Genomic DNA, 12,621 nt, shown 5'->3' on the forward strand with positions numbered 1-12,621 from the left:
TTGTTGTTGAATTATTGAAATTATGAAAATAAAAATAAATTATTATTAATAATATTATACTTGTATTATAATAGTATATCAATTATATATGGTATGTAATATTATTTCAACTTGGCCATTTTCAATATCTAATTTTTCTTTGTATTGAAATTAGTTTTTTTCCCAAATACCTATCTATGTTTCTTTTGCACTTACCACTTCATTATCATTCCTGTGTTTTTTATATCTAGATATGCAAGATAACGGTCTAACAATATTACGTAAGATGTAATTATAGTTTAATAGGTATCCAATATCCATAGTTAACAATGTTATTAATAGGAACTATGTACTCAGTACGTAAATATATATGTATGCTATCAATATTGCATTGTTACTATTGAGTACCTACTGTTAACATGTGTTTATATGATAGCGATGAATGTAATAATTATATCCTAGCAGGAACTTATTAAATATTTAATATTCAGCTTATTAAAATTTAAAATAAATCATATATTATACGTGCAATCGTTATGGTTTACAATTTAAATAATAGTTTTTATTGATTATTCTATGGGAAATTTCTGTTAAAAATCATATTTTGAAGTAGGTATGTAATTAATAATCTTAAAGTACAATTTTTACTTATTATATAGGATAGCTATAGGGCTAATGCTATCTGAAACTTTTGAATTTTAAATCACTTATTCTACAATAAAAATTGATTTAGTGATTATAATATAATTATTAATAGTATTATCTTAAGATAAAATTATATTAAAACAATAAAGAAAACATCATCGTACTTTTTATTGGCTGAAAGTCGGAAATCTGAATTAAAAAAAAAAATAAAACATAAAATACGAAAATTGTAATCAGAAGACTTAGAATACCTAACCTAACAGTTGATAGTTAACGACTACTGGTCGAGAGACGACGATGTCGTATTTAAGTTTGATATTTAAGCCTTTAAAAGCTTGAACTTCAACGACTATAAAATATTAACTACAATAGATATAAATACATATAATACACCAGATCATCATTGAGCCAAAATTAGTAACGACTACTAAGAATTAAGCAAAACACGGTCGTAAATACTTAATTAAAACAAATAGAAAATTAAATATAACCGTCTGTGCTCAGGTCGTCGCTCACCAATCATACGCGCACTACCATTACAGAACACACACACACTTCAGTCCTGTCCTTCAGTGTTCACACAATCGCTGTAAAGAAACATATTCGTTCTCTTCAAAACGATGGCAGTTTAAATGAATAACAATTTTGTGGTCCAAATCATTCGTTTTTTCGGTCTGTGGCTCAAATTAATTATTGTAGTTTAATAAAATTACCACTGTCCACTGGTTACTAATTACTATATACTACATTACTACAATACTACATATATTAAATCTAAAATAAAATGGATTATTAAATATTTGTAAATGGCTGTCCGAAAGTTTTATGTTTGCACACGAGACAAAAACTTTATAACGACAACGGTAGATGTCGTTACTGTTATCGTAAACCAAGCGTGTCGACTGAATACTATATAAATGACGACGATCTCCCAACTTTGTGGATACTACGAACTTACATAATTTATTACTTATTTTAACGATAATAATTGTCGATAATCAGTGACGACTTTAAGATGAGGATAAAGCGACACAATAATAATCGAATTTAACACAATTTTATTTTTGACTATGTGGAAGAATGCTTGCCTACATTTCAAAATTGTATTACAATAATTGACGATTTGAATTTCGAATTTATCACATTTTGTAGTTATATTGTATTATATATTCAAATTTTTACTAAATATAATAATACACCTATTTGTATAATTTATTGATTTTGAATCATTGCATTAGTACTTACTATTTATTTTTTTTTAAATATGTAAACGAATAAAATTTAACAGAGCTTGATAATGATTATGATTATAACATTTATTTTATAATTTATAACTAGGGGTTGATGAAACTTGATCCCGGTGAGTAGAAGCCGCCTTCGAGGTGGTTGAGTGAAAATTGTTTCACCGGAAATTCGGTAGGGAATGATGATCGGGTGTCTAGAAATTGTTCACTAAAAATGTGATTACCGTATTTATGAGATCAGTTTTTCTTTAACTTATTACTAATTATTTATCATTGATGTAAAAGTTTGTCCCATCGCTTGCTTGGTTTCTTTTTTGAATTCAAAAATAATAGAAATATGTCGATATTGTAATCGAGTGTCTAGCTACAAGCCATCAATCGGTGTAATACCGTGTCCCGTCGCATGCCCGGTTTTTATTTTTGAATGAATAATATATATATACATATAAATATGAAAAATGGTAATTGGGGGTTTAGCTATATCAGCCCTCAACAGATGCAAATCGATACCTGAAAATCTGATGCTGTCTTATAGGAGAAAATGTTAAAGTCGATCACCGTGTTTGAGTATTAAGTAGGTGACTAATCCATAATCATAGGGGAAGTCAAATTTACACGCAACTAACCTATCAGGTAGGCAATTCGACTATGTCGGATCGCGGACGAAGTGCACGTAACAAGTGTAATCAAAATTTGTATAAATTCGAACTTCGAATAGTGTAAAGCTCCTATACAAACACCTGTTAAAGTGAGAGTATAAACTTATCGTACACATTAGAATATTAATATTATGATATTTGATAGTTGAATTAATATGCATTTACAGTGCCGAATCTCGAGCACTTAAGCCGTTTCTGAGTCGCGAAGAATTTTGCGTCTAAAACTGTTTCACCCACGCGATTCGTATAATTCGTAAACGAACGTTCCACGTCAACGGAAGTACCTAATGGGAGCATACTTTAATAATACTAATATTATAATATAATTAATACATTGTGAACAATAATAATATTATCCATCAATCGTTAAAAATCTTTAAATATTCATAAATATATAAAAAAAAATATGCAAAATAAAATTTCATATTCGAATTATCCGTACTATAAAACGTATTTAGTACCTCACTCTGCTATGTCTTACATCACCAATGATGGATATGAAAATGCTGTGATTCCCGAACCCTGATTTATATTATATAGACAATATGTGCGGACAAATACATTAAATAATATGTAACATTTTTCTGTGGTAAGAAAAATTAATTATGTAAATTATAAAAGATTATGTAAATTAATTAGGCTTCTGGAGTGTAATAGTTATACCAGTGGTATATTTAACGATTGAAATCGTTGTGTTAATCTAAACACTTTTGCACAAAAAACATAGTAGGCCGCAGTTCCGACTTCGGTTTTATGACGTCACACGTATATTTTCAAATGCCTGTATCTCATTGAATAATACGTGTTTAAGTGCGAGACCAACACCATATTTCTTAGATAATGACATACTTTAAATCGAACCAAACTTGTTTTCAGTGTTATGACGTTCTTTAACTGTTATTGAATTTTATCCATTTCCATATAAAAATGACTTAAAAACATCAAAAATGTACCAAAAATATGCAAAAATGTAAAATAAAAGTTACATTTATTATTAATCCTTGATATACGAAACTTACTTTGTGCTTATAAAATAGAAAGCAATGTTTTCGGAAAGAAATGCAATTTGCATTTAAATCCGTTCCTTAATTATTATACTTGCATAAACAACTATTAGCAATCTGGCATATTCTGCTTTTGTAGTCTATATAAACATTTTTAACATTCATAACGCGTATTCAAATTGCAGAGATTTACAATTATTTTATATTTATTTTACTTTTAGAATTTCAAATATTATTGTTAAATATACGCCAGAACTTAACGCTAAAATAGTCTTACACCAAACAGCCATACGTTGAAATAGCTATACGCCAAAATGGTTCACGCCAAGATGTCCTTGATACCGGCAACAATTATCGCGCACATCATACACGTCCAACAGTTTCCGTCTTCAGTCGCACAGTCTCAGCGAACGCTTACGGGCACGACCGCGCACCATTCGTATCGGACGCGCCACTGCAGACTTGCAAAAAGTGTTATTAAATTTCTATCGGTGTGTTTGCCGTTTACGTTATCTTCTCCGTCACGTCGACACGCGCTTACGCGAGATGGGCCGTTGGTTTGCGTGGTTGCCGACGCTACTTCTGTTGCGGTTCGTGGCCTTTTCCGACGATCGGTGTCCGATGAACGCTTCCGAAACGGCGCCCGAAAACGCTCATCAGGTGAACGACATATTGTGGGCCGGACAACCGGAAAAACCATACCCGCCGGCCGCGTACCGTTCGCTGCAGGGCGTCGGTTACGTCCTTTGCACGTGCGAAACGAGAGCGTGTATCCGCAAGTGCTGTGAGCCGAACGCCGCGTACGTGAATTCGAGATGCACGCCACTGGACGCGTCGGACCATGTCGCCGAGTTCAAAGTAGGAGCGCCTTAATCGGTTAAAACCCTAATAATTATTTTACGCGAGATGACCAAGTGAGAATTCTTATTTTTTGACCGCACATTGGGTGGGTAGTTCCGGAATTTTTATGCATTTTTTTTCGTCGTTGTACGAGTCATTTAAAAAGTTTTCATAAAACGCAGTGTCATAATATTTTGAAAAGGAGCATTTGACCCCCTGCAATTTTAGTGTGTGCGAAAGTATTATTTTGCCTCTCTCCTAGATATGCTTACAGTAGAAATCTAAAAATCTTTTAAAATATAGAAACGATGTAATACATTTATTAAATAAAAATATTTTTTCTTTAAATTATTGCGTAAATACATGTTTTATATTTTATTTCTTATGTTTCTCCAGTTGTATAATAATACGCTAACGTCACGTTACCTAGGTTAAGCAAATGCATTAAGCAGTTTCATTGACCCTTAGTTGATACCCATACTTGTGTACTACATGAGAGGTTCGAGATCTATTATTGTTCCACATTAAAATGTGTTATCCATATCTATAGAATACATCACAGTTTCACGCGTAACTTAAACGTATACATCGATATTTATAATAAACAACATTGGTTTAGCTCAATAATCTAATCAAATATAGCTAGATATTATATTGAATGACAAACGATAAATAGCGTTTACATCTTGTACATATCTTATATAAATAATAATAAAATAAAAAACAATTACCTAATTTAGATAAATCTAATTTGGACTATGGAATCAGTTACAAATGAACTTTAAGAGACTTTTAAAAAATTAAGCATTGAACAACTTTGTTTATAATAATATAATACATTGATACCTAGCTATGGGCCATGACCAAAACTCAAAAATAATTATACAAATATAATATAATATGCTTAATATAAGTCATAACTCATCATTTATAAAATATATGTAGTCTAAAATAGTCATGTATTATGCAAATCTACTTTTTTTAATAGTTACGACTTTACGACTTGATAAGGTTTGACATTTGTTGCATGAGATTACGTCTAATTACCTAACCTAACCTAACGAATATTAATTTTTAATTTATTTATTATAAATAACAAAACAGATTCGATGAATAATATTTTAATAATATACCAACTTTAAATAAAAATAAAGATCAGTTAATACTTGTGTACAATTAATTATGTTAGATTGTAAGTGTAGGTAGGTACTATTAATATATAGTTTCATGTTTATTTTCACATTTTTTCGAGTTTAATTAAATATAAATTCTATTCAACGTGTCAACATTAATTAATGTATTATATATGCATCATAAAAATATTTAATTTATTTACACCAGATAATTATTGCTGACTTCAAAAATAGTTTTTTATATATATATAAACTTAGTAAGTCTTTAATTAAAATGTATTAAAGATATTATTATTTGAGATTATATCAAATTTACCTTATAGGTATATTATAAAAGTAAAAAAAAATACGATTTCCAACTTTTTTTAAAAATTTGTTTGGCCATGTTAGCATTTTGCGCAACTAACACATCCTCCCAATGTTCTCTATGTTTTCATTCATCATATTAGGTTCGAGTTCGTTACTTGGAAAATTGGATTACTCCTATAAAACGTAGGTCCTAAAGTGCACGGTCATGCTTGGTTTGCTTATTTAGTCTAGGTTAGTTAAGTTTGGTTGGTTAACAATCGTAACCTTGGGTTTCCTTGTATTGGCCGTCTGGTTTAAACAAAAAAAATTGTTTTTAATCATTTTACTTTTAGTGGCAGATATTTTCTACACATCCAATCCTTTTGGTTTTCATTATTGCCACTATATCCGGTTGAATATATAACTTATCGAGATTTATAGGTCATCAATGGTTCTGCGCTTTTATTCGTTGACATTCAACTATATATTGTTAAAAAATTAAGGATTTTATAAAAATTGTATTCTTGTATGACAATTTTAAATTAAATTTAAGAAATAATATTACTTCTGGATTTAAAAATTAATTTAGTTTATATTATAGGTTCCAAAATTTGTGAATGAGCACGGGACGGTTGATGTATATGAGCGGGCCTGTTTCACATAGTCTATGGAAGACTGACATGTAATTACAAATATAAATTGGATTTATCAACAAGGGATTATGATAATTTCCAAGTAAATAGCACGGGATTCTTACTGAGTGAATCTGGAATAATTATCGCTGCACCGGATCGATTTTGTTTGGAGCAATTTTCTGAATTAAAAGACATAACTACAGTCTTGTATTATATATGAGTACATGTATTTAAATACTATCTTGGACGTATTTGTATATGAAAATCAAATACTTTTATACACATAATTTTGAAAATTCAAACGAATTTTTCGTCAATTGTCTCATATTTTTTTTTTTTTTTTGTATATATTATAACATTTTATTTATATTTTTCATTTGTAAATTTTGAGAACCCCTATTGCTGATGTCTTGTTCATTTGTGAATATGGTAATTACAAAATTAAAATATACTTAAATGCAAGAACGTTTTTTGGGAATTATTTTTTTTCATTTGCTCTGTATATCCTCTTATTTATACTTCATTAACAACTGTTAAATTAATATAATATAATATGTTTTACTTATTTTCTTTTTATATAAACAATGAGCTATTTACACAATTTAGTAAGTGGCACAAAAAGTTCTAATAATAACTAGTTGAATGTAACATGACAATTTTAAATTAGTTATTACAACATTCATTTGGCAAGTTATCTATAGTGGAAAAGTAAAACAAAAAAAAGTATTTGAAAAGTATTTGTATTTGTTCTTAAATATTTTTTTTTAAAGTATTTGAAATTTATTTTAAATACTTTCTGAAGGATGTACTTGTATCTGTGTTTAAAAACAATTTTAAAAGTATCTTTTACAAAACACTGAACATAAATATATTTTATACGATCGAAATGATGCTCTCATTATCATTTTTGTTTTCAACGTTCCTTCGTTTATGCGCTTATCAGAGACTTACAGACTTTGCATGAAAATCTTTAATGTGTCATTTAGCAACGCTATTGGTGGCCTACAGCAGTCTAATAGTTGTTCAATTCATAACTGATAATGCTGATAAAACATGGTGCATTTTTTGAGGTAAGTTAATATAATATTATACATGTTATTTTTGCTGTATGACGTTTCTATAAAGTTTTGTTTATGCTTCAAGTTCAATGAATTAAAGAGATCAACACATAGATGTTTTTAAGGCGTATGATATAGATAATTTGAATGCATTAAAGAAAATACAAAATTTAAAACTTTAGTTTAAAATACTTGTTCAAAGTAACTTACAAATATTCCCATGATATAAGTGCCATAAATTAGTTGCATTATTATAAAATTAAAACGAAAAATCAGTTTCATGTAGAAAAAAACCCATACATCAAATTAAAAACAAAAAAAATCAAATATCCAATATAATAATGAATAATAGAACTTTACCTAAGGAATTTGTTTTGTTGACAATTTGACGATATTACTTATACGAATGAGTTATTATTGAATTCAAATCAAGTCAACCAATACCTACTAATAACATTTCCCCCCCTATAATATAGTAATCGTAAAAATAAAGACAAAATTGTACAGTAAAAATCTGCTAAAAAACTGTAACTAATTACTATATTATACTACATTACTACCTACAATACATTTAAATTATATTGTATTATTAAATATTTGAATTATATTAAATTTATTATTTATATGACAACAATATTGTAAGATATAATGATTTTCGGTTCAACCACCGTTCATAAAATCGGTTTAAACTTATTTCTTAGTCTCGTTCTCGTACCAGTTAGCATAACAACTTAATAAGTTAACATATGCTTGTTAAATTATCTAGTGCAATTGATAAAGTACGTGTGCGATAAGTCATTTGCTCTAAGCTGCCATTTGACTGTATATCGGCGGACGCATACGATCGAAAAACCGTATCCATCGACACGTGTGATAATTCGTCATCTCATAGTAGGAGGCTGACCTGTCACCAGCGGACACATACCGGTGAAAAGCTGTGTCACTGCGACGTGTGTTATAAGGCGTTCTCTGTAAAAAGTAATGTGACCAGACACTAGCGGAAGCATACGGGGGAAAAATCGTACTGATGTGACATTTGATGGCAGTGTCAAGTCGTTCACTCGTTGTAACAGTTTGACGAGTCCCGATAAATGGACGAACCAGAAGTCGACACACTCCGGGGACATGTCAGTAAATTGCACAACGCTGTCTGCTAGTCGTGTGACAAAAATTATCATACCAATATGATTTCAATGAATAATGATGTTGCCGATAATTATGTGTGCGACAGCTGATAATACGGTAGACGATGTTCGTTATTAACTGCACACCCGTATTCATTTTTTGTGTTCATCAAAAATAAATGGTTATATGTTTATTGACGTTTGTTTTCACACCGTTTAGTTGTCTACTTAGGATAAATAAGCGTTGTACATTATGTACTTTTAAATTTATTTAAAGTTGAAAAAGTTTTCATTGCATTTCATGAACCAGGGTGTGGGTGCTATGGATGATAGGAGACAATAATATGTTGATAAGGATACAAATCTATAGGTATGTTTGCTACACGGAAGAAATGTGGAAGAAGGGAGTGAGAGTATTTTGTATTGCTGGAGTGTTATGATACGGTGTAGGAGGTTACCACGGGGACTGTTCGTATGGCATCCCCGTTGAGTAAATGCTTAGAATTTATGTCTCCTTCTATTACGAATTTTGATCCGAGATAATTAAAATAATCGTTAAATTGATTTGGTGTTATTTTGTGACATGGTGGGCAGTACCTACCGTTGTAGATATTGTAATAGGTTGGTGGCTCAATGTTAAATATATGGTCTGCGAAACTTGCAATACACAGATCAGTTGATATCACAGTCAAACACATCATCACAGAATATCATGCGTACCAATAAGAACGCAATAATCTCGACGGAAACACTCAATGAAATTCTTGGATCAATTCCCGATCAAAACACAAAAATCATAACTTTCTTAAAACTAACCAACCTAATAGCTAAAATATGATTGTAATTATTAAGATAATGTAATATAATGCAAATCTCACAAAAAATTGTAATTTTACAATCGTATAAATTTCAAATTTCTATATAAATTATTTTGATACTATGTATTAAAAAAAATATAATTATTAATTTTAATATAAACTTGAAATAATAAAACAGACAACTTATTTTATAAGTGGCTATTTATAAATATAGATAACTACTGACTATCTAAATGTAACTCAGTTGTAATGAGTAGGTGGATAATTAAGGTACCTTTAACATATAATTTTAATGAGAGAGATCTAATATTATATATTTTTTTGAAGCTCTGTAGTGAATTAACTATAAAAGAAAAGTTCTGAAAATCTTCTTTACACTTCACCTAGCCAATGTGAATCTAAGAATCTAACAAGACCCCAAACAACGAAATGCGCTATCCGCGGTTTCAAAGATCTATCTCACTAAATGAAAATAAAATATATTATACATACATATTGCATGCAATTAATATATTTCCAAAAATTGAAAATCAAGTAAGTTTACATGCCAATCTCTGACTTGGCAAACGTTTTTTTTTAAAACTGACTTTGGCTGCCACGAGGCACATATCAATAAATTATGTGGATCACATACTCACATTCGATTTGCAATTTGTTACTATGTGTCTACGTGTCGCATATCATAATACGACGTGACACATCAGAAAAATCTTGTTTTAACTGCCATTCACTTTGAATCATATTTCTTGTAAAATAAAATGTATATATAAGTACAGCATTATAGATCACATTATATTTACATGTACATTTTTCGTAGATAATTTGTTTATACCTTGGTACGTTAAATTACATATTGAACGAACGCTTTAATGCATGGGTCATCAAATGGAAGCCCGCGGGCCGTATACTGCCCGCCAACACACTTTATCCGCCCCGCAGACAAGGAATAAATAACACAAATTACGACAGCATCATAATATGTGTTATTATTCTAAATTATTATTTTTGTTAACTTCGTGTATCCATTACAAATGCTGAAATGCATCGCATAGGCATATCATTCAAACTTTGTTTAATTCGTTATTGAACACTCGGTGCAATGATGTTCAAAACATAAAAATACATTATTTTATAAATTATAATCTATAATCAAGTAATGAAATGCTTAATATTTTATATAAATATTATTATTGAAAAATGTCAATAATTTACTTGTCCACAATGACGTGTTTATTGATAAAATGAAAATCATAAACCTAAACGTTCATCGAATAGCGTGTTAAGATACCTAAACTATCGAACAGTAATCGAACATAACAAAACGCAATGATAATACGTGTTGAGCGCAACGTTAAATGGACGTAGTTTTGACCAATCAATGTAAAACACAAGCTTAAAATGTATCCAATTATAATAACTACAATTTTATTTTTTCTAACAAATATCATTTATGGCTAGCCTATATAAACAAGACAATAAAATAACCGTTTTTCGTGAGCCAACAAATGCCTAGCTGTGTGAATCCTTTTTAAAAAACTAAATTTTACAAAATCCTTTCACAGTGTTCACTTGCATAGTTCTGTCATATACATTATGAAACATAGCTACTACCAAAATTAAAAAAAACTACCGTTCCTCCAATAATCGTTGTATAACATATTGAGTGAATTTCGTATTTAATTAAATGTTTTTCAGAATATATCGTATATAGTAGTATTTTATATAAACCGTTGCATTATCAATATAGTCGTCATAAGAACAGCTGTAAAAAGAAGAATGTCAATTTGGTTATTCGCCGACTGGATAACAAAATTAAAAATACAATATATTTTTTGCATAAGTAAAAAACCGGGTCTTACAACTTGTTACTTACTATTTTTTTTCCAATAGTACACATCTCAAACACCACCAGCCATGATTGGGTTAATCATACTTTTATAATAGTATAATTCGCACATCGCTATAAATATAGGTAAACAATAATATAATATGAGCATATGTTATCCAAAGTGACAATAATAAATTAATAATCAGTAACTTTTTTTTTACATAATATATAAGATTTTATGTATGTATTTTATTTTTAATTCTCAAGATATTATAATATTTTGTTAAAATCTCAATAAATGAAAAAAAATAAAATAAACCAATAACTTAAAACAACAATGTTCGTCAACGACCTACCTACCAGTAGGGGAAACTAGAAAAGTATAATTCTCATGAAAACGACATTTATAGGACATGGTCGATTCACACAAACTTAATAATTCAAATTGAACTTTAAAGTGGGTAAAATTAGCTCGACGAGAAATATGATTTCATTACTGCGATATGACTTATGATAATGTGCCGAACACTCAGTTGAAGATATAGTCGTAGGTTGCTTCTAAAAACGTGGTAAATTTTAGTAACAAGTACTAACAACCATCAACATTCAATTTGATCACAAATAGGAAGGTATATATTTTTACCACTTATAGATATTTATTTTAAAATATATGTTATATATAAATGGGCTAGATCGTATGAAGAAACTGACAATTTATTCTCTAAACTTAATGAAAACAGTAATGATGAAGGTCTTTTCATTATTACAATAATATACATATTGTTTTGTTTTCTAAAAATGTTGATGAAATATTTTAAATAAATTTAAACTTTGGCAGGGAAAACCAAGATGTCAATGGACTTAATTAAATAAATAATGTATGTTTTCTACCTGTCTTTGTTTATTCACTTTTATTGTAATCATGTTTCCAAACATACTGAATTTTTGAAAATACGAAAAAACTTTACCGAGTCTTATTCTTACTTTCTTCAAGAGACTTAAAAATTATTTGGATTGTGGGGACAACACGAATAGAATACACATATTATAACTACATCGCTATTCTATACGCACAGACCAAAGGCGACAATATTAATATTATTTCGCTATCATATAATAATATTATCTTGACTAAACATGTAAATCGCTTTGCGTGGCTAATGGCTATCGTAGCGGCAACCAGTATTGCGCATATCACACACGCCCAACGGTTTCTGTGTTCAGTCGCACAGTCTCAGCGAACACTCAACAGGCACAGTCGTTTAGACACATCACTGCAGACTTACAAAAAGCGTTAAAATATTTTTATCGTCGTGTTCGCCGTTTTCATTATCTTCTCCGTCACGTCGACACGCGCTTACGCGAG

General features: G+C 29.7%; 1 pseudogene; it reads left to right on the forward strand.

Annotated features, from left to right (window-relative positions):
* Positions 1–3,804: 3,804 nt before the first annotated feature.
* Positions 3,805–6,744, forward strand: LOC113554469 (annotated as a pseudogene).
* Positions 6,745–12,621: the final 5,877 nt, after the last annotated feature.

Source organism: Rhopalosiphum maidis, chromosome 2 (assembly GCF_003676215.2).
Source record: "Rhopalosiphum maidis isolate BTI-1 chromosome 2, ASM367621v3, whole genome shotgun sequence".
Classification (NCBI taxonomy): Eukaryota; Metazoa; Arthropoda; class Insecta; order Hemiptera; family Aphididae; genus Rhopalosiphum; species Rhopalosiphum maidis.